We start from the raw sequence: 25,746 nt of genomic DNA on the forward strand, positions 1-25,746 counted from the left end.
ATTCTGGGCATTAAAGGCCAAATCTTCAGGGTGATCTCATGAGCCTTGCTGTTGTCCAAAACAATTCAGATCACCGTCACTCTGAGTGAGTATAACTATATTTGGGGAAAAATGAAAGCATATTTTCAGGATGGTGTCTGGGGAAGACCCATCCTTCGCCACGGTGCTAATGTGGAAAGGACATAGACTTAGTGCGTAGGACCAGTTCTCGCTCCATCCTCTGCCAGCTACTCTTGTACGCATCATTGAACTTGACCAGTTTTCCTCATTCATAAAATGGGAATATGGAGAGTTACCATAGGGTTGTGAGAATGATGCGAGATACCTATATAAAAGTATTCTCTAAAGCATTGTAGAAATGTCATTCTTATTTCCTGGAGACCGTGGGGCCAAGCAGAGGCCAGACAATGTGCCAACGAATATCCTTAGAAACTGGACTGGCAACAAAGCAGGAAATGCTCTGACCAGGCTGAGGAGGACAGACTCTCCGACTCGGTGCTGCCTGCTGTGTGCAGGGGTTTCTCACCAGGATGCTGACCTTGGGTTCACAGATTGCCTCCTCAGTAGGTTGCCACCCACTCACAATGAGTCACACAAAGTTCAAACCTTACTTTGTGCTAGCAATGCTAATGGAGAGGTAAGCAGTTTTAGGCTCTTCAGTCTTAGATTTCTGCTGGCATTGTCAAAATGGTAGCCCCCGCCTCTCACAGGAACCCAGGCCAGCCCGCCCGACCTGGACTTGGTTCTGGGCCCACCAGCATCCCCGTCCAAGTTCCGGCTCCAGGGGAACCAATAGGGGAGGGAAGCACTGCCTGGTACCTCCTTCTTCAGGACCCTCAGAGTGAGTAAGCTCTACCTTTTCCATAAGGCTCACCTTGCTACAGACAGAATCATGTATTCGGTTGTATTTTTTTCCTCTTTGGTCCTGTTCTTGAACACTTTGCCAGCTGCGCCCATGCTGAACCTGGGCTCAAATACAATTGCATTCACATTGAGATCATTCTGGTTTGAGCCCAGAACATACTTAGGATGTAATATTGACAAAGGAAGCGGGGAGTTAAATCACAACTCTAGCACAACATAACAGCAACCCACGTGCAGGACACTGTTTGTGGATGAAGTACCTCATAAAATAAATAAATACAAGAGAATTTGCTCATACTCAGTTAAAATAACCATGATATAAGGTGAATATTTCCATTTAGAATGATCAAATCCTGAAAGGAATATGGTAAATGTCTATAAAGGAATGAAAGCCCATAATAAAGGGAATGTGGATTTGTTTATCGAATTCTAGTACATGTGGATTAGAAGTAATCTTACTACTCCTTAAAAGAAACAATTTAAGACAAAGTAAAAAAACTACTTTCCATGGTAGGTAGTAAACTTGTAAAATTCATTAAAGGCTGATGACAGTAACAGTATCACAAAGGCGTAGCTAAATTCGTGGCTAATACATCCACAGCGGTTTACTCAGGGCAACCAGGATGTCTGGAGGAAGGGAACTCTAATTCTTGAAATTAGCAACAAGGACGACCGTGTCTTCCCTGACACTTCCTGGTCCTGTGATCGAGGTGAATGTGGAGCTGAGCAGTCCTGGGCCTGACCCAGTGGTGCTTTTCTCACAACTGCGTGATCCTAAGAAACTAGGGGCCAGCTGTAATGTTGACGTGAGACACACTGGGGCCAGAAGTGCCACAAATTCTTGAACCTACAGCCACACACGTCCCACTGCCTAAGTCACGTCAGGCTGTTCTTTCTCGGCAGCGACTGCCTCCGTGTTACAGATGAGAGAACTCAGGATCAGAGAAGTTCAGAGAGGAAAGGTGAACTTAATAATAGTCACACAGCTGGTGAGTGGCAGACCTTGGATTTGAACTCAGGGATATCTGCTTCCAAAGCTACTCCCATACTGCTGCTGTTTCCTGCCCAGTCACCTGATACAGTAACAGCCGAAGATGAGCAGTGTAACCTGCTAAAGCTACGTGAGGTCTTGTTCTTCGTTTTCCTCAGTACCTAAATGGTGTGTGCAGTAGCTCCTTGCCATGAAACCACGTGAACATCTACGGCTCTACACTAGCATGTGTCCGGCTTTCATTAAGAAGGAACAAAAGCAAGTAGATTGTGAGAAGGTGAAGACAAATGGTTAGCAATGCGTGTGGCTACAGAGTACCTCAGACTACAGTGCAATTGTTTCTTCTCTATCGGCTCGTCTCAAGACTCATTCTTAGTGCTCCTAATCTAAACTCACATATTTCAATGAAATTACCATCTAAGTAGTACAGGAACATGGCAGACTCCAGCAACCTGGCTGCCTGACTCGTGGCAATGTTGTCTGGATTATAAAGTGGAAGATGAGTCGTTCCTGTGTGGTGAGAAGAAACATGAAGAGTAGGAGAGAAATTAGAGAAAAATCCAGGGTTTACTTTCCCAGACTCTGGGTGATTTGGTCCTTACTTTGTAGAGTTTAAATTCAGTTGCAGGAGACTGTGTGGTACGGGAGTATTGCTGACATAAAGGCTGTGACAACGATGTAAGGGACTTTCAGTCCCTCATAACAAAAATAAAAAACCTTTCAAAATTATTTGTGCCTTTGAATATGTTGGTAAATACTTGTATCTTTATTTCTGTCCTTGTAACATGGGGACAGTCATTTTTTATACATTCAGGATTATTGCTTTTGTTTACAAGTGAATCTAATACTATTTATGCATATTATTAAAAATTCAGGTAAAGTCAAGTCATCTACAGTGTTTTTTTTTTTTTTTTCCAGGATTTCCCCTCCTTTTTTTTTTTCTATTTCTGCTCCCTTTTCTGTATTCCAGGATTTTAGCCACAAGATGTAAGGGGTCTTTGTAACACTGACCGACAGCTCACGGCTTTGACAAACACTCCCGTGGAAATGGACTACCCAATAGTGAGTATCGCTGGCCAGTTAAAAAAATCATTTAGAAAGGATTGAAATAATTCTCAAAGCAGAAATTATTTTACTATTTAAGAGCACTTTCTACCTAAAGACTTATTTTCCCTCAATGATAATTTGACAATCTCACTTCCCATGAGGCCTGAACCTGGCAAACCTATGTCATGATGTCATTGCTTAACTGAACTAAAGGGACTGATACACTCAAAGAAGAAAGAGGAAAATGTCAGGGGTTATTGTCTAAACCCAGGGAAACACTTCTCAACAAAGACGTTATATGTATTAAAAAAGAAAAAAGAAAAAGACTTGCAACATCATCTGTTGACTTTCCTTCCATGCAGCAATCTTAAATATAATGCTTAATTTTTGTAGCATCTTCCTGGTGAAAAAATGCCAGTGAAGACTGGTCAGCTCAGCCCCCTGGATTTAACCCTGATGGAGCTCGGTTGCTGAGGCTGATCTCTGCTTGGCCCCCTTTGCCTCGGGCGAAGGGGAGTGAATAGTGGACAGAACATTACGGTGATGACCGGCGGCAGCTCTGAGTTCTGGTTCTGGCTCTTGATACTAATTGGATGTGTTGGGTTGGACAAAATGACTTAACTGTCTAGGCCTAAATGCCTTCATCTGTATAATAAAGGACTCCTTTCAAATCTAAAGTTCCAATTTTGTCCTGGCTGGGATAGCTCAGAGGATTGAGTGTGGGCTGCAAACCAAAGGGTTGCTGGTTCAATTCCCAGTCAGGGCACATGGCCCGGTTGCAGGCCCCCCTTAAAACACATTGATGTTTCTCTCTTTCTCCCTCCCTTCCTTTCTCTCTAAAAATAAATAAATAAAATCTTAAAAAAATAAAGTTCCAATTTTGAGAGTCTTGTCTGACTGGTTTTCTTGGTTACAGCATAAGCTTAGTGAGGTTTTGACATCACAGATTCAGTTCCCACACAAAACAAGATGGCCCCGTGGAGTGGTTCACACATACTACTTGCTCAATAAATATCTGGTCAATGGATAAATGTGTTTGGTAGAGAGAAAAACTATTTCATAGTCAAATATTTTAATTTAGGTTAAAATGGAGAGCTGCCAAGAGAGATCATAGGGCTTAGTACCAATATATCTGAACCCCTGGGCAAAACAATTCAAAGCTAATGTTGAGCCAATGGTATTGCTACAGCCTGTTGGGGTATAAGAACAAGGTTACCATTTGTTACCCCTCAAATCAGCAGAGAGTGTGCATCCCAGGGGATATTAATCCAAAGAGAAATCACTGATTTAAAATTACATAGTTTAGCAAATCATCACAACTGAAAATTACAGGTATTTTTCTCTCCACTTTCACAGGGGAAAAGAGAAGCCTGCTTCCGCTGCAGATCACCCCAGTTCCTTAGCGACAGGAAACAAATTGACCAGTATGAAAGCTTGAGCCCCTACCATTTTGGCAAATATCTGAGCCTTGACTTTGATCATGTATAGGACACTCAGTGATTTAGGAGGCAATCACATGCCAGAATTTCACCTCAGCTAATGAGATTCATGTCATAAAAGAATATGTATAAATATAAATTAACTCAGGCAATAATACCAACCACCTGATCAATGGTCAGCTATACCATATTCTGAATTCTTTAGCAATACTTTAAAAACTAACTAAAAAGAGGGATTAGAACCCAGAAGATAGGGGGTCAAACATTAGAGCAAGTAACCTCAGGTCAGAACTGTTCTGACATCTTCAATTCGCTTCTGACATCTAGGGTGTGTTTCATTTCCCTTTGCTTTGGCTCCATGAGCGCACTGTGTTCCTCCTTTCCTCTCCTCCGGCCGGGCCACGCACCGATGTGGCGCTGCTGTGCGCAGCCGTGGCCGCCAGAGCCCCTTCTGTGGCCCACGGAATGGGCCCCTGAGCCTGGCATCTCCCGGTCAGCAGTGACAAGTACACACTGGTTTTATTTTAGTGGCTCTGTTGTAGTTCCACGGCAGCTGTCTTTACTGTACACAAGCAGTCCCTCTTTTCAGGGGATTATAACTCAACCATCAAAATACCAAAATATGCTCTGGTTTGAAACTTGGTGTACAGAGTCCAAAGCTCCAGAATGACTGTGGTTTGCTTTTAAATTTAAGAAAATATTGAGTTTTGTAGATTATTTATTTACTGTTTTCAAATATGTTTGAAGAGTCCTTTGAACTTTCCATAGGAAAATGTATTAAAAAAGACACCATTTTAGTACCTTTAGTAATTCATTCTGAATTTCAGCACACCACTGAAAGTACCCAATGGTGGGGGAAAAGAGTTTATTTATTTTATTTTCTTACTAAATACAGATGTTTTGACCACTTGGGTCCTCATCAGTGTTCAAAATATTGGTGTGTTCTAACATAATAAAATAAAGGTGTTACCTTCTTTGTTTTGTTTTTTTTTCAGTGATGTGCAGAATGAATTAATGAGTTCTTGGTTTTGGCCCTTGTATAACTCAAAAACTTGTTTCATCTTAAATAAATTAAGTAATTAGTTGATAATATGGCCTAATCACCTTTGGTATTTTGAAACAAACAAAAACACAAAAATGGCTGTTGCGCGTTTGCACTTAATTACTTCCATATAAAATACCCTAGTGGATTTTATTACAGGTGACATAAATTTCGGCTCTCAGCTTTGTTTGTGATAGAACACCTGGGCTATGGTATTGTGTGAATTCTGTACTCTTCCCCACCGTTTTCCTCAAGAACAAATCCATGAAACCACATCGTTGCTCTCTTGTCAACAGAAATCACTTTATTTTAAAAATTCTAGAGAATAGGTTACTTCCTACAGAGGCTCAAAGGATGTTAGTAAAACAATAGTATCATGTCTAGAATTTCTACAATATTCAATTTTTGCGGTTGGAGTCTGAGCTGTTCTTGTTTGCATACGTGTCCACTGGAGACTACTCTTGGTGATCAGGGAAGCCTCACAGAAATTCTTCCAGGTGAATACACCCAACAGAGCAAAAAATCTTGCTATGTCTCTTATGTGAAGGGGAAAAAGACACTTAAACAACGGTGTAATTATGAGTGCTAGCCTTAAAGGAACTTTCTTGGCTTGAATTCCTTCCACCCTCCCCCTCAGATACTTAATAATCAAAGCATATGCCAAGAAACTAATGATGCAAACCAGAGTATTGCACATGAACTTGGAGCTCTTTCCCACTGTGCAGTGTGACCAAGAGACTGGACCCAGAAAGTCAATAACTGAAAATGGACGATAGAACGCTATGAACAGCAAGGTGCCACTCCCCTGGAGAGACTCACAGACCCATTTCCTAGCCTTCGTAAATGGGTATAAACAGCACCAGTATAGGTCTTGGTGCTTCTTGGCGAAGCTGACAACCAGCTGTAAAAGTAAGAAGGATCAAACCTTCATTAGTAAGCATCCAGGTCATTTGCTTGGCACGAACCCACTGCCGCGTCAGCTGCACACCTCACTGTTCTCTACGTGATATCTGATATTGCCATGCATTTGTAATACCTTTTGAGTTCTGATACAGAAACCTAAGCACAAATAAAAATTTCCCAGTGCTCTCACAGCTTTCTGGATATCACTTACTATAGAACTCAGACCAGCTTTTCTTTGGATGTTTGACCTGGGAGAGCTTCTCCTTTAGCTTTCTGACTCATGCAAATCTATCTAATGCAGGGCTGCAGCCTTTTTGGTGAGGCCACTCGGTCACTTAGGGATGCCTTATGCACAGTAGGAGCTCAATAAACATTTGCGTTCCAGAATGGAATTAAACTTATTGTGAGGGAAAAGAGAGTACATAATAGAATTCTAAATGAACTTGAAGGAGGAATAATAGATCTTGAAAACACACATTAAAAAAAAGCGGTAAAAAACAGTTGGGTTTTGATACAGCTTCCCAAGGGAAATAGTAGAAGTTTCATTACTCAGGGCATTTTAAACTAGAATAGACAAAACACTAGTGGGGTATGTTGAAATAAAATATGCGTAGTCCGTCTGTGAATTAGTGTTTACTTTCAATATAATTATAAGTGAGGCAACACTGTAATGGGAATTTTTCATACACACGAAAGCTATGGCTACTATGTTTCCACATCGACCATATGTTGCACATATTGGTTGGTGTGGATGTGTATCCTTACTGCCCTCTAGTGGATGAAATGTAGGACCTACCTGATCCGACAGACCTAACTAACAAGCTAGTATGGCTTGGGGGTATATCAATCCTTAATCATTTAGGGTAGAAAGAAAATAGCTGTGTTGATGCATTTTCCATCAAATTATAAAATTGAAGGGCATTAAAAACAACAGAGTCAAACTCTGTAATTAAGACTGCCATTTAATGTTTGTTCGCACACGGTATTCATTTCTGTGTATCCCTGCCAAAGATCCATTGTGTAATGTTGTCCTCACATGACATTAAAAACACCAGTTCCCTGGAAAATGTAAAAAAGAAACTGTACTGCCATAAAATACATGGAGTTTACTTTTGGAAACAGAAAATTAATACAGACACAGTAAGATAATTTGGAACACAAATAATGGCTAGAAGAAACTCGATAATCAGGACTGCTCCTTAAATCTGAGCAGCGTGTTAGCAGCTGAGGGTTTGCTGGCTGGTACTCAGCAGAGGGCAGGAAAAATGGGCTACAGGACGGGGAAGCTGGTTTGAAAGGGACTGACTAAACACACCCTTACCTAAGTAGTGAGGCAGAAAAATAATTTTCCACACACATTTGTTGCTGTGGGTATATCTTTCAGACTATCATATTTAGGCTGCTTTTTAAGTGGCGAATCCAGATGCTCTCCTCACTAAAGCAAGACAGGGATCTTTATAGTTGTTTAGCATTTTGTCATTAAGACACAGGACAAATCTGAAGGCAGTTCTCTTTGTATAATGTTACTTTAAAGGATTGAGACTTTAATCACTAAATTTTAGTCTCAAATTTAGCATGTAAAATAATTCTCCTAACATACTGAGAGGAAACAACCATTCAGTCTGAGTTGCAAAAACAACTGATATACCAGGTAGAGTAAATGAAATTTGAATGAAGAGAACTATATCCTATGCATGCTGAGTGTCGCTGGCCAATGACCACTGGTACAAATGGGGGGGGGGAAGAAATGAAGTAATTCTTTAAATATCATAAATTATCAGAAGCTACATGTACATTTGAGAGGAGGGGTATTTGGATGGGCATGAAGCCATATTGTTCCCTTTGTATGGGTGACTGTCTGCAGTACACTGTTCGGTAAAGGAGTGATGGTTTTACAATTAAAGGTAGATTCCACAGGATGCCTTGTCAACTTAAAAAAAAAAAGGCAGCAGATCTACCTAGATAAAAGTGCAAAACAACATGAAATCTCTCAATATGTGACCTAGAAGAAAATCTGACCCTGTAAGTAATCTGGAAGCTTGGTTTCCATTTTAACCAGATTTACTGCACAGCAATTAGCACTTTTATAGACAGAAGACTGGAAGCCCCAGGAGAGCTGGGGGTAAGCAGTATGGGACACAGGGAAGAAGTCGAGCCAATTTCCTACTTAGCACCACGGACAGAGCTGTCAGCACAAAGAGACATCTTTGAGGTTATCCTTGGAGTTATGAGGAACACAAAGAAATCAGTGCTGCATTTTAAAGATGCTTCTCATCTCCAGTATGACTGGTTTGTAATCACATTGGAATTGTGTCTATGGTTTCCCCCACAGTGCAGCCACTGGAGCCAAACAGAACTGGCTCCTGATAAAAAAGGTATTTTGCCCACCTGTTCACATGGAAGAAGGAAAGGCTGATACAGGAGAATGATGTCTCCTTTGACCTTTCTCTGCCACTTTCTGGTTTTGTAAAAATCATAGTCCTCTGAGGAATAATACCCAGGTTTTCCCAGGACAAGATGAGTCCACATGTATTTCAGTCTCAGGGTCTTTGGGGTGCGAAGACTGCTATGGGGCAGGACTAGGGGAAGAGAACAAGCAACTTTAAAAGGAAGTCAAGAAGGAAGTCCATCTCCTGGCATGGCAGGTCACAAACGGGACCCTCTTTCCCACCTCGGTTCTAGTCTCTACAGGCTAAAGGCACTGTTCCCAGAATCCCGTTTGCACCTAAGCAGTGACTGGGTCTCCTTTTCTACCCAGCTGAAGCTTGATGCAGAAGACCCAGTTTTATGGCAGAAAGCATCCTGGCACAAATTATCTGGGACTTAATCTTACTGTCACTTGCGGAAAATTTGGAGTCAAAGCTTTTCCTATCTGTTAACAAGAAACTTACCATTTCTAAAAGAACCTGGTTGTAGGGCACTTTTGGGGGGGCAGGTATAATAATTTCTTAGGGTTTTCCTTATATCTTTTGTTTCTTAGACCTTTATGCCCACAAGGGAGTTTAGGGAGGCTATAAGGGGAGTTGGAACCTAAAATTTCTGCCAGCCGACTACACACGTTCGGCAAATGATGAAGTCCTCACTCGAAACCCCAGCAAGACAAGATAAGCTCTGTTTGCCCAGCAGCCTTTCAGAGGCATTAAGGGTAAGAGAGAAGGTAAGTAATTCACTATGCGTCCCCATTTCTATAATGGGGAAGGACATCTTGATACATTTACAATACTCCTCTGGGGATATTTCATCAGTTATACCTAAACTCTAATGGACAATAATTGATTTGAACTTTCCACTTAGCAAAGAGCTGTAAACAGCTTCACTGCAGACAGCAGCAATGAGCCGACGTTTAGTAAAGTGGAGAGAGATTCAGAAAACTTTTGTACTGGGTCAGGCCGTAGCCTAACAGCTTTTGTATCCAGGGAAGAAACAGTTTGTCCTCCTGATTTTAATAGCTGGGCTAATCGAGTTCCAAGCCTGCAGTAGGTACAGGTTATCTTTGGAAGGCGTTCCATTTTAACCCCTCACGATTATGATGGGTTTATAACCCAGTCATAAAAATGCACTCTAGATCTAGATGCGCATCAGGACACACTCAAAACCTAACTTTCAGAATGCTAATTTCCTGATGAAGGGAAAAATAAGACATTAAAGTCGTTTAAGACTATAGTTGTCATTTTTTAAATAAAATTCTCTGTGGCTGGAAGCCTCTCAGGGAAAACCTTCCCTCTCCTCCAGGGTCCCTCAGCTGGTCACACCATGGCCTCCCCCCACCCCCACCTCACTGAGTTGGTGGTCACATCCCCGTCTGATCTCGCAGAGAATGACCCCAGAGACCAGTCTTCTGCATGGGCTGAGCAGGAGGGAATCTCTGTGCACAGCTTCTTCTTGAACAGGGAAGGAGATGAAATTTGGAGGACTTCTTATTTGATTTAAATCAGGCATGACAGTAGGGTCACAAATAAAGAAAAACGGGGACTAACTATATTTTGTGTAGACAACTGTGTCCCTTACACATGCTATTGCTTTCCTACCTTGTCCTGGGACTTCTCACAAGGGGATTCATAGCACACCTGGCAGCCGTTCTAAGATGACGAAGGGCAGAGCCCCTTTGGTTTGTTGCTGCCTCTTCCCTGGCGCCAAAGAGCTGCCAACCTGGTGGTGGTGAAGTAGGACCTTATATAATCACCAGTGAGAGCTCTGTGAAAGCCACTTTAGCCTGGCGTGCGAGGAGCACACAGCAAGAAGGTACATTTTGTGACTAGCGCTACCTGTCATTACTCAGCTTGTGTGAGTTTGACACAGCTTATGAATTTTTTGGTAATTTAGCTGATGAGATGGTTAGAGCAGAGACATTTCATCGTCAGGAAATAGATTTATCCTCCACCCCCAATTGTGGCTCCCTTTCTAGATATCTACAGGGAAAACAGGACACAATGAGATATTTTGTAAGATGTTCCCCAGATTCTGAAACAAACTGAAATCAAACTAAACAGAACTTGCTCCACTTGGCCTTGAAAACAATACTGCCGATTCCAGACATCAAGCCTAGTTTTGGTTTTGATTCTACCACTGATTGGATAGATAACACTAAGTGAGGTACTTAACTTCACAGAACTTCAGCTTCCCCATCTCCTGTTGGAGGAGAATGGTACCTGTGCCGTTATATTCATCCATAGTCATATTCACTTCTATTTATTTACGGATGAGATGAATGGAATGATATGATAAACTATTGGGCAAAGGATGTTATATATGTTTAAAGTGAGTCGCCTTTAGAGCCACTGGTCATTGGCATGACCAATGACAGGCAGGGGTTGAGGTTCACTGCATTTTATCCCCTTTTGGGTGGGATGCAGCACGCAAACGGCACTTCCCACGAACTGCCTGCAAGGGCCAAGCTCCACCCGTGCTCTTCTCTAGGCAAACCCTGCTCTTCCATGACCAAAGGGCAACACTTTCGTATTTGCTGTCTGAACCAAGTTTTATATCCTCGAATTTGGTTTTATCGATGTTTCATATTCACCTTGCTTTCAGCTGAGTCACCAAAGCCCTCTTTCAGTGACAAGCTCCCACAGACTACTCTTTAACCACAACATTTCACGTAATGATATCCAGTGACTTCAAATTACTTTCTCAGCGATCAACTGTTTAACCATTATTAGTCTGTGAGGTGTTTATAACCCAGACTCTCACTGTATCAGGTTCAGCTTTCATAAATTTCACTCAGCTTAAAATGTGCTTTCAAAATAAAATGACAAAAGTTAACAAAAAAGTACATAACTTAAATTCACCCCATGTTTTATATCAACCTTGGGATTCAAAGTTCCATAATTAATGGAAATGGGAAAAGCTTAGAGAGGGTTCAGGGCAAAGGTCAAAGAACTTTCCCTCCTTCTGGCCCCAAATATTTTAAGAGGTGATTTGATAATGGTTCTCAGTAAGATGATGTGTTAATAGATGTTCTTTATCTATAATTCAGATTAAACATTTAAAAAGGGGGCTTAAGAAGATCAGGGATTTACTTTACTTTTAAAATTTTGACACATTTCAGGAGATGTTAAATCCTCATATGAAATACTATGATGTCCTATTATAAGTTTTATAAAATACATTTTGTCTCCTTTTGTCTGTGACAATTTAGGTAAAGTATTGCTAGAAGGCAGAGCAGATGAACCAAATGTGTTTTAGACCTTGGCTTTTTACGAAAGTTAAAAATGAGTCGTACAGCTTATCCGGAAATACTCTCTCACACAAAGCGCCTCTCGGATACAACGACCAGAGCACCGACATGCGGAGATGGCTGCTGCCGGGGGGCAGATTTCGTCTGAGCTGTTCGAGCCCAGTACTGATCAGTCCTTACGCTTTCCTGACAGGGGTCAGGGAAGCAAATCCAACACCTATAAAAAAATCAGGTATCTCCTTGTTTGCCTTTAAAAATGACATTTGCTCATTTTTTCTTTACAGTATTTAGCTGTATGCAGCCACGTTATCCCTGTCATATAGGAACTTTAATTCAGGGACACATCTTTTAAAGCAATGTATTATTCAGCGACCTTAGGTGAGCATGCAATTTAGGAGTGGAAAAGATGCACACAGAGACAAGGCATCACAGATACAAAGCCTGGTGAATTTCTGTGCCATGCACTTCACACCCCAACTCATCGAGCGGGGAAACTAGAGAAGGGGCAGAACCATTTCTATTATGATAATTCACAAAGGGAGGCCATATAGATATGCATGCAGAGTGTTTCCCCACCTCTCCATTTACATGCCAGGTTTTCAACTCTGCGACACTGAGTCCCTTCATTTAGCCAATTAGTCTTTCCAGCTTCATGTAATGCACGCCAAGAAGAAGGAGAAATAGAAGTGCTGACGTTCACTGCTTTGAAAGTTGCTATTCTAATGCCAAAGCTGCCTCTTGAGCAATTTCCAGAATGTATTAATATGGGAGCAAAGCTCTATTCCTAAAGACATGGATCACATTATGCAGGGGAGTCCCTTCAACGTGTCACACTTGCGCCGAGTCTTCTCTATCCCTCATGAGGCCTTAACAGTCATTGTTAGCATGAGCTCAACTTTACGGTCCTTACTCAGGCAAAATCTAGGAAGTCTTCCTGAAGAAAAGGGGCCAGTTCAGAAATATGTAGCAACAAACCATGGCATGTTTTCTGGACTATAGCACTGGCCAAGTCTTTGCGTGGCTGGACTGAAGAAAGCCAGTCAAGGTCCAAAGCAAACCCATTTTTCAGTTCAGGTCAGAACAAAAAATTCTTCAGTTTCAGTGTTTTTATTTTAAACCAACTAAGTCTAGGTTCAGTTTTAATTTGACATACAATCCCTATAATGTTGCATCAATATTAAGGGCCAAAGTGAAAGGAGTTGATACATAAAAAATAGAAATATGCTTCTATACTTGAATTGTGTTGCTGTGTGCCTCTTAGTGCCCACGTACACATGATTCTGATACTGAGCAGGCAGTAAAAGTTACTCTGAAATGCTCAGAGCCATTCATTCCCCTTCTTCTGTTGATCATCCCAGCCATAGCTTGAACAGTGACAGAGATTTTATACCTCCTTTTCTCTCATCAATGGATTTGAACAGGTCAGTTTGTGTCAGCCTGGCTGGCCTAGAAATGCAGCCTTTCTTTGCTTAACTCGTGATATTTGCAAGAGGTGATTAGGCAAGTCCTTCACTGAGGCAGCAAAGCACAGTGGAAGGAGCACTTGACCATGACCAAAGACCCCTGTGTCCAAGTCCTGGCTCTTCTATAAGTCATTCCTGCTTTCTTGGACCACTTCTCTCATCTTGGCCTCCTTTTCCCTGTACACAGAATTTGGTTAGTGGCTGAGATGATCCTGCAAGGTTCCTTCAAGTTTGTCATTACTGTTTCTGCAGAAAGCTTCTCAAAATGTCTTCTTTCTTCGTTTCTAGTTTCTATAGTTTAAAATCTTGGCTCAATCCTACCCCTCCAATTATTCTCTCAACATTCCTTTACTATCTGTCCCCAAAAAGGCACTATGTTAAGGCTCATTTGAGGGGTAGATGTATGTACCCATATACCTTTTTCTATAACCCACCTCTCTTAGTTATGGCTAATTACGCTAACTCAGTTAACCCTTCCTCTTTAGAGTATCTCTGATTAGATGTTCTGATAGCACCACAAATTCCGTACAGAGCAATGTCTTTTTCAGTTAAAATCATTCTGCTATCCAAATTCTTATAATGACCTTAACTTGAAGAAACATTTTTTACTATTATCCTTGGCCAGCTCCTGCTTACACTGTTCCTAAAACATGAAAATTGCCTCCTCACTCCAAACACGCCCTTGGTGGTTTGACGGTCACAGTTCCCTCTTCTGTCCTCCAGTAGATTTCTATCCTACTTCAGAGCAACTGTGAGTTCCAAACTCTTGGCCCTGAAAGCTCCCAGCAGGTTTGCACATATAATCAGTCTGAAAATGGTGCTGCTAAGGCTCGCCTATATCCGCCCACTAAGCAAATCTCCTCTGCCTTCTGGTTTCATCCCGTTCAGAGCCTTCCCTTTGAGAGGGAGAAGAAGTCCATCTCCGAACCTTTCCCACACAAGCCTGAATGGGGGGAACAACCCCGCATGCACCAAAGAGCACCTATCCTTCCTTCTAATGATAACCTAAGCCTTACTCCATTGGAAAGATTTCTGAGATGATTATCAGCCAATGGCCAACCCTCTACCACAAGGTAAAAAGCACTCCACCTGCCTAACCATACTTTAAGTAAATTTACTGTATTTTAAATATGTATTGTAGTTACTTATAAATTTTACTCATCGTGGAGAAAACATAGTGGGTACTCAACCAATACAGTTTGATTAATGTATTGCCTTGCAATTCAGGTCTTGACTTCCAATAGCTATATTAAAGAAAAAACAACCGTACTATCTCATTACTTTAAGAAATATAAAGCCATTTACGTCTCCTAATTTTTGTGAGCTATCAACTACCCTGCGTGTGGTGTGTGTCAGTAAGCACGTATCGAATTGGATTGAGGGGGAATCATCTTAAACAGTTTGCTCATGGAGAAGGGAGTAATCGGAAGAAGACTATTAACATAAATATTCCATAATGGCATCTAAGTGTAATAAAAATAATATCCAAATGAGAGTTTCTCAGATTTATATCATCCTCTTGATTATTTAATATCATATTGATAAAAATATACTTTTAAAAATAGCTTTGATTTTAAAACACTAAATTTACACACTAAGAATTAGACACTGGCAGAATCTCATAGTCTGATTTATTTCTCTGTAATATATCTGTCTTGAGAACATCAGTAGGAATACACCAAAGAAATATGTCCCTCACGGGATCAACTATATAAAAAGACAGAACACATCATCAGCACAGAAATCATTATCCATCTAATTTCTCCCATTCTAGATGGCTCCGGTGAGCCCCTCCATCATTACTGACTAGGGTTAAGATAGACCTTAATGGATTAATTAAACCAAAGCAGGACTGAACTGCAGACCAGAGAGGAGATTCTGACACAGACGAGACAACAATGCTGTATTTTCATTCAAATGTGCAAGACTTGGCAACCCCCGAGTGTTGTGCATCTACAAAGTAGTCTCCAAAAATAAAATTTAGTGTCTGTTGTCTGAGTCTTCCCCTTAGCACTCATCAAAATCTAATACTTGGGTGCTTATCCAAATTTATCATGTAAGAAATTAAATGTTAAGATTTTCTTTTTCTTCAGAAATGTGGGGAGCATCTGGAAGAGAGATGAAGCAACACAGGCCGAGTGGTGATTCTGGTAATCAAGAAGCACCAACCAGGGCAGAGGTGACTCTGCGAATGCCCACGTGACTCTGAGAGAGGGCCAGGACTCAGAATATTCACAAAGAGCTGAAAGAAAGAAGTGCCCACAGCTATAAAGTCATCGGGGACACACCCAAAGGCAGCTGTCCTAATGGAAGCCTCAAGAATTGTTCATTTGAAGAGAATTTTAAAGGTCAAATATACAAGGAGAAGATGATAATCCAAAGGACACATGTAAGGTCTTTTTCATCTTATAAGTGGAAGAGAAAATAGAAACACAACTCAGAAGTACTAGACCATACAGGCAGCTGACTCTCTCTTTCATGAATCCAAATCAGCATATTAATGATATGAAAACATACTTTCCTGTTGGGGATAACTAGGCTCTATCACACACAACATTACATATGCAGGTATTAAAAAAAATTAACAGGCCCTGGCTGGTGTGGCGTGATGGACTGAATGCTGGACTGGGAACCAAAGAGTTACCAGTTTGATTCCCAGTTGGGGGCACATGCCTGGGTTGCGGGCCAGGTCCCCACTAGGGGGCACGTGAGAGGTAACCACACATCGAGGTTTCCCTCTCTTCCTCCCCTCTTTCTCAAAGTAAATAAATAAAATCTTTTTAAAAATAATAGAAAACACCAGAAACATCTCGCTCATGAAATGGTGATGCTGACCAAGGCAGATGTGTCACTAATACCAAGTACATCTATGATTCCAGAAGAGCTTGTACAAAGCTAGACTGCAAGAAGCAGGCCTCAGTTCCACCAAAGAGGATGTAAGGGATGTGCCCTTACAGATCTTAGCAGGGGAACCTGGGCAGCTTTCAGTCTCTTGTTCTGGAACAACAGAGGCAAGGCAGGCCCCTCTGGGGATCAGGTTGGCACCAGCATGTTGAGTCCCAATGTCTAAGTCATCAATAATTGAATGAGGAGATACCTATTTCAATGGCTACCCTGCGTTTTAAGAGCAAGTACAAGTTCCTAGTCCTCTACTAGGTTTCATTTGTGAATCTTACGTTAGGGCAAAAACTTGCACTTAGTTCATACAATAGCCTATCTCTCAAAAGCACACATCCTTTCTCACTAGAGAGAAAGAACAGAATTATGGAGTTGGAAAAGTTTTCTACCTTAGTGATTATTTAATTTAGTCATTTTGTAAATGAGGAAACTGAGGACTTGTCAACAGTCACAGAGTTAATTACGCAGCTGGCAGTTTTATCATTAATGAGCCCACAGATGGATTCAGGACTATCAGCAATCCAGTGGAATTGGGTCCTTAAGGACTTTTATTTGAAGAATTATATATGCAAATATATATAAACACACACACGTCCATGGAGAGGGAGAGATCTATAGATAAAAATATGTCTATATAAACTGTACTGCTGGGCAGTAAAAGTAGGGCCCGTGTTGTAGCCTGGCCACTGTCACAGTGAAGAAGCTGCTGGCTAGATTCATCTGCTCATTCGACAAACATTGTTTAAGTCCCAACTATGGCAAGTATCACAAAAGTAAAAAGCATACGATTAGATATAGTTTGTGTTGTTTTAGAGAGTTTACAATATAGTTCTTTTACATCGTTAACACACGCCACCCAGAGTAACTGAATAGCCAAGCTAATTCCCCTTGGATGAACAGAAAACACAATCGTTGATTTTGAATCAGGAGAGAAGGCATGAACTCTACATTATATTTTAGTCAGAGGTGACTGTATATAACTTGGCATATTTCTGGCACCCCAAAACTAAAGCTTGAGCCACTGATTTCAGCTGTTCTATGCATTTGGGCATTTTTTCTTTCAGAAAAGAAAGAATCCACTGCCCTAGGTGGCTGAGGAAAGCGGTGGGGCTGCTCCGCTCCCACGCAGCCTCTGGGCGGGCACTCAGGACGGGATGAGGCGCAGCCGGGGAGGGGCAAAGGCCCTGGCAGAGGCACATCTATCAGCTCAACACGCCCCGATCTCTGAGTCATCTCACTTCCATTTTATGGCTGAGTATATGGCGGAGTACAGTGATTTCCTTTGAAATGAATAACAATCAAGTGGCTTAATACCTGATTAATATGATTGGTTTAAGTGATCTGGTTATGGGGGGGAAATCACTGCTATTGAGGTTAGGAGCACAGAAATGCTCATGTCACCTAGGTACGTCTCTTAAAAGGAAGGGAGGAGAGAAATAGCAGTTGAGCGCTGCCATGCTTCAGGTACTATGCTATGGGATTTACACCTATCATCTCATTTAATCCTTATAAAAACCTTCCAGAGTAGAGATCATCAGCCCCATTTCCAAAGATAAAACAACTATGAATGCTGTCAGCGACACTTTTAGTGAGTACCTGCTATATGATGCTATGCTGTGCGCAGTTTATACAAATATAAACACATATTTTCTGCCACCTTCATATTTAAATATGGTAATATGAACAAACTGATACTGGACCCACCGTGAAGAATATTAATTTAGTAAATTCAAATGACTCATGTATAAAAGGGTACTTCTTTTTTCTTCCAGTTATAGAAGACAGTCTACAGGACACTGCAAAGCTTTTGTACAATGAATGCTGAAAAATGTAAATAATCCAAGGACCCCAAAACTCTTTCAACACCAAAAACCATGCACAATCCCCACAAAAATCTAGCACAGTCAATTCTCCATTAACTGCCTGCAGACAGAGATTTATCCTAAAAAATATTTAAGGTGAGCACACGGTTTGTGTACAAAGGCTTTCTTTTCAATACAGAATTGACATTATCACTGCCCCTGCTTACCTTGTCTTCCGCAAAGTGTGGAAAGGCAAAAGGTTTGAGCTTTTCTTTCACATATGCAGGCTTAGCTGTGGGGAAAGGTTGTTTAACTAAAAACTGTGTTTCTTTCCTAGTGGTAGACTCAGGCATCGGGAGACCCCCCTTCTCTCTTCGCTCCACCATCCACACAGACACACACCCCAGCTCAAACTTCCACGCTTACTTTCACATGTGGTAGAGAAAGAAAGGGAAGAAAAGAAAAGTGGGAAATAGAAGAGGAAGGGGTAGGAAGCGTGTCTGAGGAAGTAGTCTCGTTCTCTAGAGTGCTCTGGAAAGTGAAAGTATGCAGAGAGTGAGCTGAGAGAGCCGAGCACCTCCCAGCTCCCCAAGGCTGGCTCTTTCCATCAGTGCCAGAATGAAAGCCCTCTGTGGCCAGGAGGGCGCAGGAAGAAGGAAGGCCCTGGGCAGGGGCTGGAGAGGGATGCTACAGAGCTTTCCAGCCCCTTCTACGTCACACGTAAAAACTATTCTAGAAATACTGTAACTTTCCAGAATATATTCAAATGCAAAGAAAAGGTGCACTCTAAGGTTAAATGTGATGTGAGAATTCTTTATTATTTTTTATTATGCTATAGTTTACTTATAATAATTATCCATGACACTGCAATCTTGCATTGCCACTTGGTAATCAAGAATTGACAACATGTCACTTTAATTGCTTTGTTAAAGAAAGAAGAAAGAGCGATTGATGTAGATAGAAACTGCATTGCAATAATAAGAACACGTGACTGATATTCCACAAAAGCAACAAAAATGTCACCAGTGGGGTTTGAAATCATAGGTGTTTGCCTAATTTTTCCACAATCAGAACCAAAGGTCAAATGGAGGCTGTATTAGGCTCTCAATAGATGGTACGGATGGTTACTGCAGGTTAGTTGTTTTTGAATAAAATTTATGGCTGGGATTCCACAGATTCACCCATGCTGGAAACAGCATTCACATTAGCCTCAGGGGAGAGGCACACACGGGAGGGAAAAAGGAAGCACCAAAAATCTCCAGTCATCCTCTGCCACCTTGGCACGGGTGAGCTGAAGGCCACGGAGAGCAACGGATGCACCATCATCTCTTTCTCACACAGACAGCAGAGGGGGCGGAAACCACACACTTGTATTTTGCTAATGTAAAAGTCCCAGTGGAAACATTAGCACTCAAAGACATTAATGTGGATTTGGGACACTCCCTGAAGGATTTTGATTCCATTAGAAAAAAAAAAAGACGGTGACAGATATAATCCTGCTTTGATATGTTTAATGCCATTTAAAGAGAAACTGCACCCACTTACCTCAGGCCGGGACGCCGAGAGTTCAAAAAGTGAAATATCATTTCTCAGTGCAAAGAAAAAGCTTGGAAAATATTATGTGAAAATTAATTTGGCATGCTTCTTTGAAATTTTACATTTCTGGGATGAGCAAATGGGTACAGTTTTCTTTTAACTGTTTTTGAACACCATGTGTTGAGAAGAAAACAACAGAATGGCAATTGCTCATCCAAAATGCTAACTTGTGGCATGGCACAGTCAAGATGGCCTGCCACAGCCAAAAAGCAGGTGTATGCTATGCCTCTCACTTCAGTAGCATGCACGCCACATGTCCCTGCATTCAGCAGCCTCTTGCATTTGCTTTTGGAACCTTTTTGCGGGGGACAGTAAACATGACTCAACAGGGAGAGACTGGCTCCCCAGCTTTCTGTGAGACAAGCTCTCCGAGGCAGAACCGAAGAAAAACTGGAACAGTGTTATCTATTTTGGACTTCTTTGCTAATTCACGTCTTGTGAGCTAGCACGAAAGTTGACTGGTTTCAGATCATTTTGTGTGAATGAATGTTAGGATCTAATGAGGCTTGAGAGTAATGGTGAAGCTTTTGTGTGACTGGAGAGGACCTATTACGTCAGCTGTCTGATTTGGGCTGAGCACACCACTAACGCAGTTGGTACAGATCACATGCACCTAACCTAAAGGCTAAGAGCAATAAACCCCTCACCCCTCAGGTCCATGGATAAGCACAGAAAATGGGATGTACAAAGTGATCTGGTGTGCTGGGATGCCAAAGCTCCCGCAATCTGACATTGTTAATCTGATATTATGTTTGTTCCAGGAATTAAATGATTTTTATGTAGACATAGGTCTCATTCAACTCTAACAATTGTATGAGAATGAGGAGAAGACAGAAAAAAGATTTTTTTCCTTCTTTCCTATAAGAGGGCTGATAAAGAGGCCAAATTAGAGCTCATGACCACTTCTAAGTCTAATAAGCCGAGTGCCACTTGGCATGAAGTCCCAGAAGGTCTGTGCTGCGGGGGTTAACCAGGTCTGAAGACGAAGATGTAAATGGAGGTCCACATGACTATCTTAAGATAAAGCTGTGAGTCTATGGTTCTAATTAATAAATCAATAACCTTTCATTAAAAACTTACTGTGTGCAGATACTGTCAACCAGGAGTAGGGAAGAATAAAACCTATAAATACTAAATTGGAAAAAAAAATTCTTAAGGTTTACAGATATAATAATTGAGTGATGCTCTTTTATGGGTCAGCATTTTTGGAGTTCAGAAAAGATAGTTTATCTCCAAATATTTACATGCTCTTATGAATTTCATTCACTCAGATTACAATATTCACTATGTACTCTTTATTTCTGAGGGGATACAAACCATGTATAAATACAATCTCATATTTATGAAGCTTTCTGTGCAGTGGGGGCAGAATGAGACCTGTATAAACCTGCTCTGGGGTAGACCAGGACATAATCAGTGCCACACGTGGCACATACATGTGGGATGAACAGTTCAGAAGCAGCAAGACCTCCTGGCTGTGGAAGAACCCTTCTGTGGGTTTACTAAAATGGTTCAGTGCCCAAAAGGGAAGAGATCTGGCCAAGCTTCATCAACTAGCCATCCGTGTGCCCGGGGATTTATCTAGGCTGTGAGGAAAGGGATACATACTCTGTAGCCACCATACCTCTTACACTGAGTTGTCCTGTAATTAATGTTCCCTAAGAGCATGGAGGGAGAAAGAGGAGTCAGTATGGATGACAGGCCAGGTCAGTGGGTCTGCATCAGCTCTGGATAGTAAGATGATTGTTAGTACCTCATAACATGTCGGAATTAGGATGGCATCATTTTTTCCCCATGCTAGTGTGAAAAGCTTGGTCTTTCATCCACTCCAGAGGGATGGGAGGCACAATTCAGGGCTGCATCCTTCCAAGGGAGTGCTCTTTGCCCACGTCAAGTGCTCTTGGTACAGGTACCACAGTGTCTTTCAACAGAAACAAATGAATTTCCTGATAGTCCTTCCAGAGGATGAGTCAGAATCTGTGCTCCCTAGAAATAATGAGAATGGACTTGGGGTGCAGTGTATATGTTGGAATTCACACAAGAAGGTTCCCATGCAATAGGAAACAGAATGTGGATGTTCTGACTTCCAGGTCTGGGTTCTAGCTATAGAATCGCCCCCTTTTTCCATTTGCATGCCTCTTGGACACCCTAGCCCCTTACGTCATGAACAGTGGTCCTCTGTCATTTGTGTGTGTGTGTGTGTGTGTGTCATTTTAAGAGGGAGGATAGCATTACTGATGTGCTTTTTGTAAAGGATTCAAAGTTGTCTGAATTCTAGAAGAATGCAACTTAAAAAATATACTGTTTCCTTGATTCAATGGTGCTTACATTTGAGCAGAATTTTCTTTTTCCATCCTCAAATACAGTATTTGAGACAATCTGCCCACAATGGAAAGCTTTTAGAGCTTCAAAAGTGTAGGCGAACCAAATCAGAACTAATCTCTGTGAAAACAGAGACTCAAGCACATGGAAAAAGTTTAGAAAAAAACCAGGGCAGGAGGCAACCCCAAAGAAAGATGTCTGACATCTCTCCTAATTCAAGGTCAGCTGGGGTAGGACAGGCAGGAAAGCAGCACAGAGAGTTGCAGGCGTCAGGTGCTGCACTGCCTCACCTGCGCCTGGATGACACGGGTCTGTGCTGCCGGGGATGCAGCTGACTTGGTTGCAGCGTGCCCTGTGATCTGTCTGCAGGAACCCAGAGGGGGCTAATCGAGGGAAGTCTAGGCCAACTGGTGTTAAGGTGAAGTGGCCAACGGATATTCACTCAAAAAGGACTGAGCAGACCGGCTTGCAGGGTATTCATAGCACTGTTCCCTTTTATTGTCACGCTAAAAACTATGCATTTTATTGGGAAAAAATAACTCTAAGAAAAGAAATGCCTTGCAAACCATAGACAAAGGGCAGAAGACAACAATGTTCACCTCTGAACGCTTGGTACATGCCACGCTTTCTCTTTCTACATGGATTTCTTTCTGTGTTGACTCACTTGGCCCTCCTACCAACATGAAAGAGTGATATTTTGCCCACTTTCTACGTCGGGCACCTGAGGTTCAGAGAGGGTAGGTGACTCTGCTCTGGTCTCACCGCTGGTAGGGACTGAACCGAGATTCAGATCCGAACGCAGGACACAAAGGCTGTGCTCCTTGCCACGCTGTGCGCTCTCATGGCATGAGACCAGTGCTGGGGGCACTCTGCCCAGCGTCTCTGGTGAGCAGAGTGAATTGCTTTTATCATTTGCCAACATGTCACAGAAAAAACCAAAACAACAAAAAAATTAGACCTCCTGGCTCTCGGAGATTTTGATCAACCACCTGAAGTCTGTCTGGGTTCCATATGATTTAAATATCTGACGATTTCTAAAAAGTCTAAAAGAATAAAACATTTTTCATTTATGCTAGCTCCTACATTAGTTAAAAATCTCCCATTCCTACCTTAGAATGTGCTTGGGGAGCTCTCTCGCTGCCAGAAACTCCTCTGAAAATGCTGAAAAGTCAGAATTTGGGGCCTATATACTGACCAATGTTCCCAGCTGTGAGTCGGCTTGAACATCAGTAATATGATATTTCCCACTATAATTTTATTTGGTTAAAATGTGTTTGAAGTTCACTCTTTTATTAACTAGAATTACCACCTCCTGTAACTGGAGGGCCCCCGAGAGCAGGCTGCTGGTGTGATCTAGCCTCCCACTTGCCATCGGTGCATTTCCTGGCGACAAATACTATTAAACTGATAACCCAGAAATAGGTCAAAATGTCTTTTCAATAGTTCCTAATGCTCCCTTAATGCTCCTTCACCTCCCTTTGATTCTTGTGCTAACATTTTCTCCCATGTTGCAGAAGCAACAACTAGTAAAGAAACATGACTAGGGGATGGAAAGGCTGGCTGCAGTGGACAGAGGTGCTCTCAGGAGCTCCCTGACTACAGAAAACAGAACTTACACTTCCCTGGGGCCCTGAACACAGCTCTGCCTGTGAACCCTGTGGGCAGGGGAAAAGCTCTGTCCCATTGGAGCTGTAACGCTCTTCTCTGTAAAAAGAGGAAACTCAAAATGACTGATTATTCAAATTTGCAAAATGATCAGAGTTCACAGGAGGTAGGACCCTTGATTTATTGCAAAGCAGCCACGTTTTAAACCCACTGACATGACTTTCATAACCATACACACATCAGCGCTTTGCCTGTCCAAGACAGTGTCCACAAAGGAACATCCAGCCTAAAAGAAAGTCTTACAAGAGTTTTTATTTCAGCCAAACGGACAATTGCAGGGAAGCAAAATCTCAACAGGTTGAGAAAATACTCCGGACGATGGCAGTTTTACAGCTTACTTTATAAGTCAGAATCAGAGGAGAAGATATAAGAAGTGTTACATGAAATCCACTGGAGGTAGATTAGGGAGGTGGGAGAAAGCAAAGCAGGGAAACCTGTGAGACTGGACAGAGAGTAGAATGGAGACACACGGCTTCCACACGGGTGGGACGGGGCCGTTAGCAGAGAACACCGGCAGCCCGTGGAGATGGTATCGGGGAGGAGATAACAAGGAGGGGCTCTGTGGTCTCCAGGTGTGGTGGGAGATTGTGCCCTGGGGGGCCTGGGAAAGGGAAGCACTCTGACGCTCCAGAGGTAGGTTATCTTAGATGCAAAAAGACAATAGAGAGGCTCACTTACAGACTGACCTTTGACAAGGAAGATACCCCTTAGGATGTAGGACTGCCTGCCATGACTTGCTTTCATTTAGGAATTTTTATGTTCAGACCATCCTGTGTGGTTACTTTCTGTCTCTGTAGAAGAGTTTGTAAGGCTGCCATGCAAGCCTCCCCTGAGCTTGTCAGGTTTACTATATGGCCCCTTTTTCGTCCACATTAAAAACTTTCATATAAAAAGATGATACTGTGGCATATTGTATAAGAGAGACCCTCTGCAATCATCCACATTATGATTATTTGCTGTGCTACCCTACATTTTATCCTCTCTCTCTCCAAGGAAGAAAGTTTGCTCTTCTGGGTTCACACTGCATATGTGACAAAAGATAAAGAAGGGGGCGGCGGGTACAGCTCATCAGGACCTGACTGATTGTACACAGACTGGTTTGGCTCAGAGGAACAGTCACCTACAGTAAGAAAGAAGCATAAGAAGCCCCATTGTTAATGAGGCACGATTCAATTTCCTACACTTCTGAGATGCAAACATCCCAGGGGGGGCTAGGCCATTCATGCCTTGGTGCTCTAATCACTCAATCCTAAGACTAGTTCCTAAGTGTCAAGTTTTAAACTGGAGCTGGGGGAGGTATAGGGACAGCTTTGAACAGGGGTAGGTGGGAGGAAATAAGATTAATTCCAGGAGTCTGGGCCCAGAGGGAGAGGGGTAAGGGAGTGGCTATGCCCAAAAAGGACTCAGTCTCCTTTGCAGTTTTTGCCCTGGGCCTTGTCTGGAACTGGTGGACCACTGGCCAGTGCCTTGGGAGATGAGGAATACTTTGACCCTTGTGCTGTGTCAGGCTGTTTGTCAGTAGATAGGAGGTCAGCACTGATTTAAAAACCTGCACCCTTCGTCCCCCCTGGTTTAGGCAATGGCAGTTTATTCTGATTTACAATTTAAACCCACCTAGACTGCCCAGTCTAGCACCTTCTCATCAGATTCTCCTTTTCTTCCTTTCACAGAGAGGAAGAATAGGTGTGTGGAAGAGGAAGCAAAGGAGATGGAAGAAACAAAGAAGTTAACTAACTGTTCCTCAGTTTCTGCTGTGAGTGCAGCTTTGTGATAGGCAAGCATCTCTCTGGAGCTTCCCAACAATCCCAGGGACATTATTAGCGGTAGGAAGCATTTTACAGGTTCACCTAACTAGCTTAAAGCGGCCAGTTGGGTTCTTTCTCCCACAGGATTCTCCTGGTTCCTGTAGCACATTTCCTCCTCCCCGGTGACAGGTGACTAAAACCCGGCTCATGGGCCAGTCATGTGGAATGTATCTTTTAGGAATGTTGAGGATGCCCTGAGTCATCAAAAGCATGTTTGGCTGTGAGTGAGGAG

At 42.2% G+C, this 25,746-nt stretch overlaps 1 protein-coding gene across 3 annotated transcripts in view; it reads right to left on the reverse strand.

Annotated features, from left to right (window-relative positions):
- Positions 1-25,746, reverse strand: part of ZBTB20 (zinc finger and BTB domain containing 20) — a 158,868-nt gene that overhangs the window by 104,316 nt on the left and 28,806 nt on the right. The window contains exon 1 of one of the 3 annotated variants that reach the window (XM_037136862.2): positions 18,354-19,585. The exons of the other annotated variants lie outside the window; for them this stretch is intronic. The gene's annotated coding sequence lies outside the window, so the exon portion shown is untranslated. Of the gene's footprint in view, positions 1-18,353; positions 19,586-25,746 lie in introns of those variants that run through there. 3 annotated transcript variants of the gene reach the window in all.

Source organism: Artibeus jamaicensis, unplaced genomic scaffold (genome assembly GCF_021234435.1).
Source record: "Artibeus jamaicensis isolate MK-2021 breed Jamaican fruit bat unplaced genomic scaffold, CSHL_Jam_final contig_3126, whole genome shotgun sequence".
Classification (NCBI taxonomy): Eukaryota; Metazoa; Chordata; class Mammalia; order Chiroptera; family Phyllostomidae; genus Artibeus; species Artibeus jamaicensis.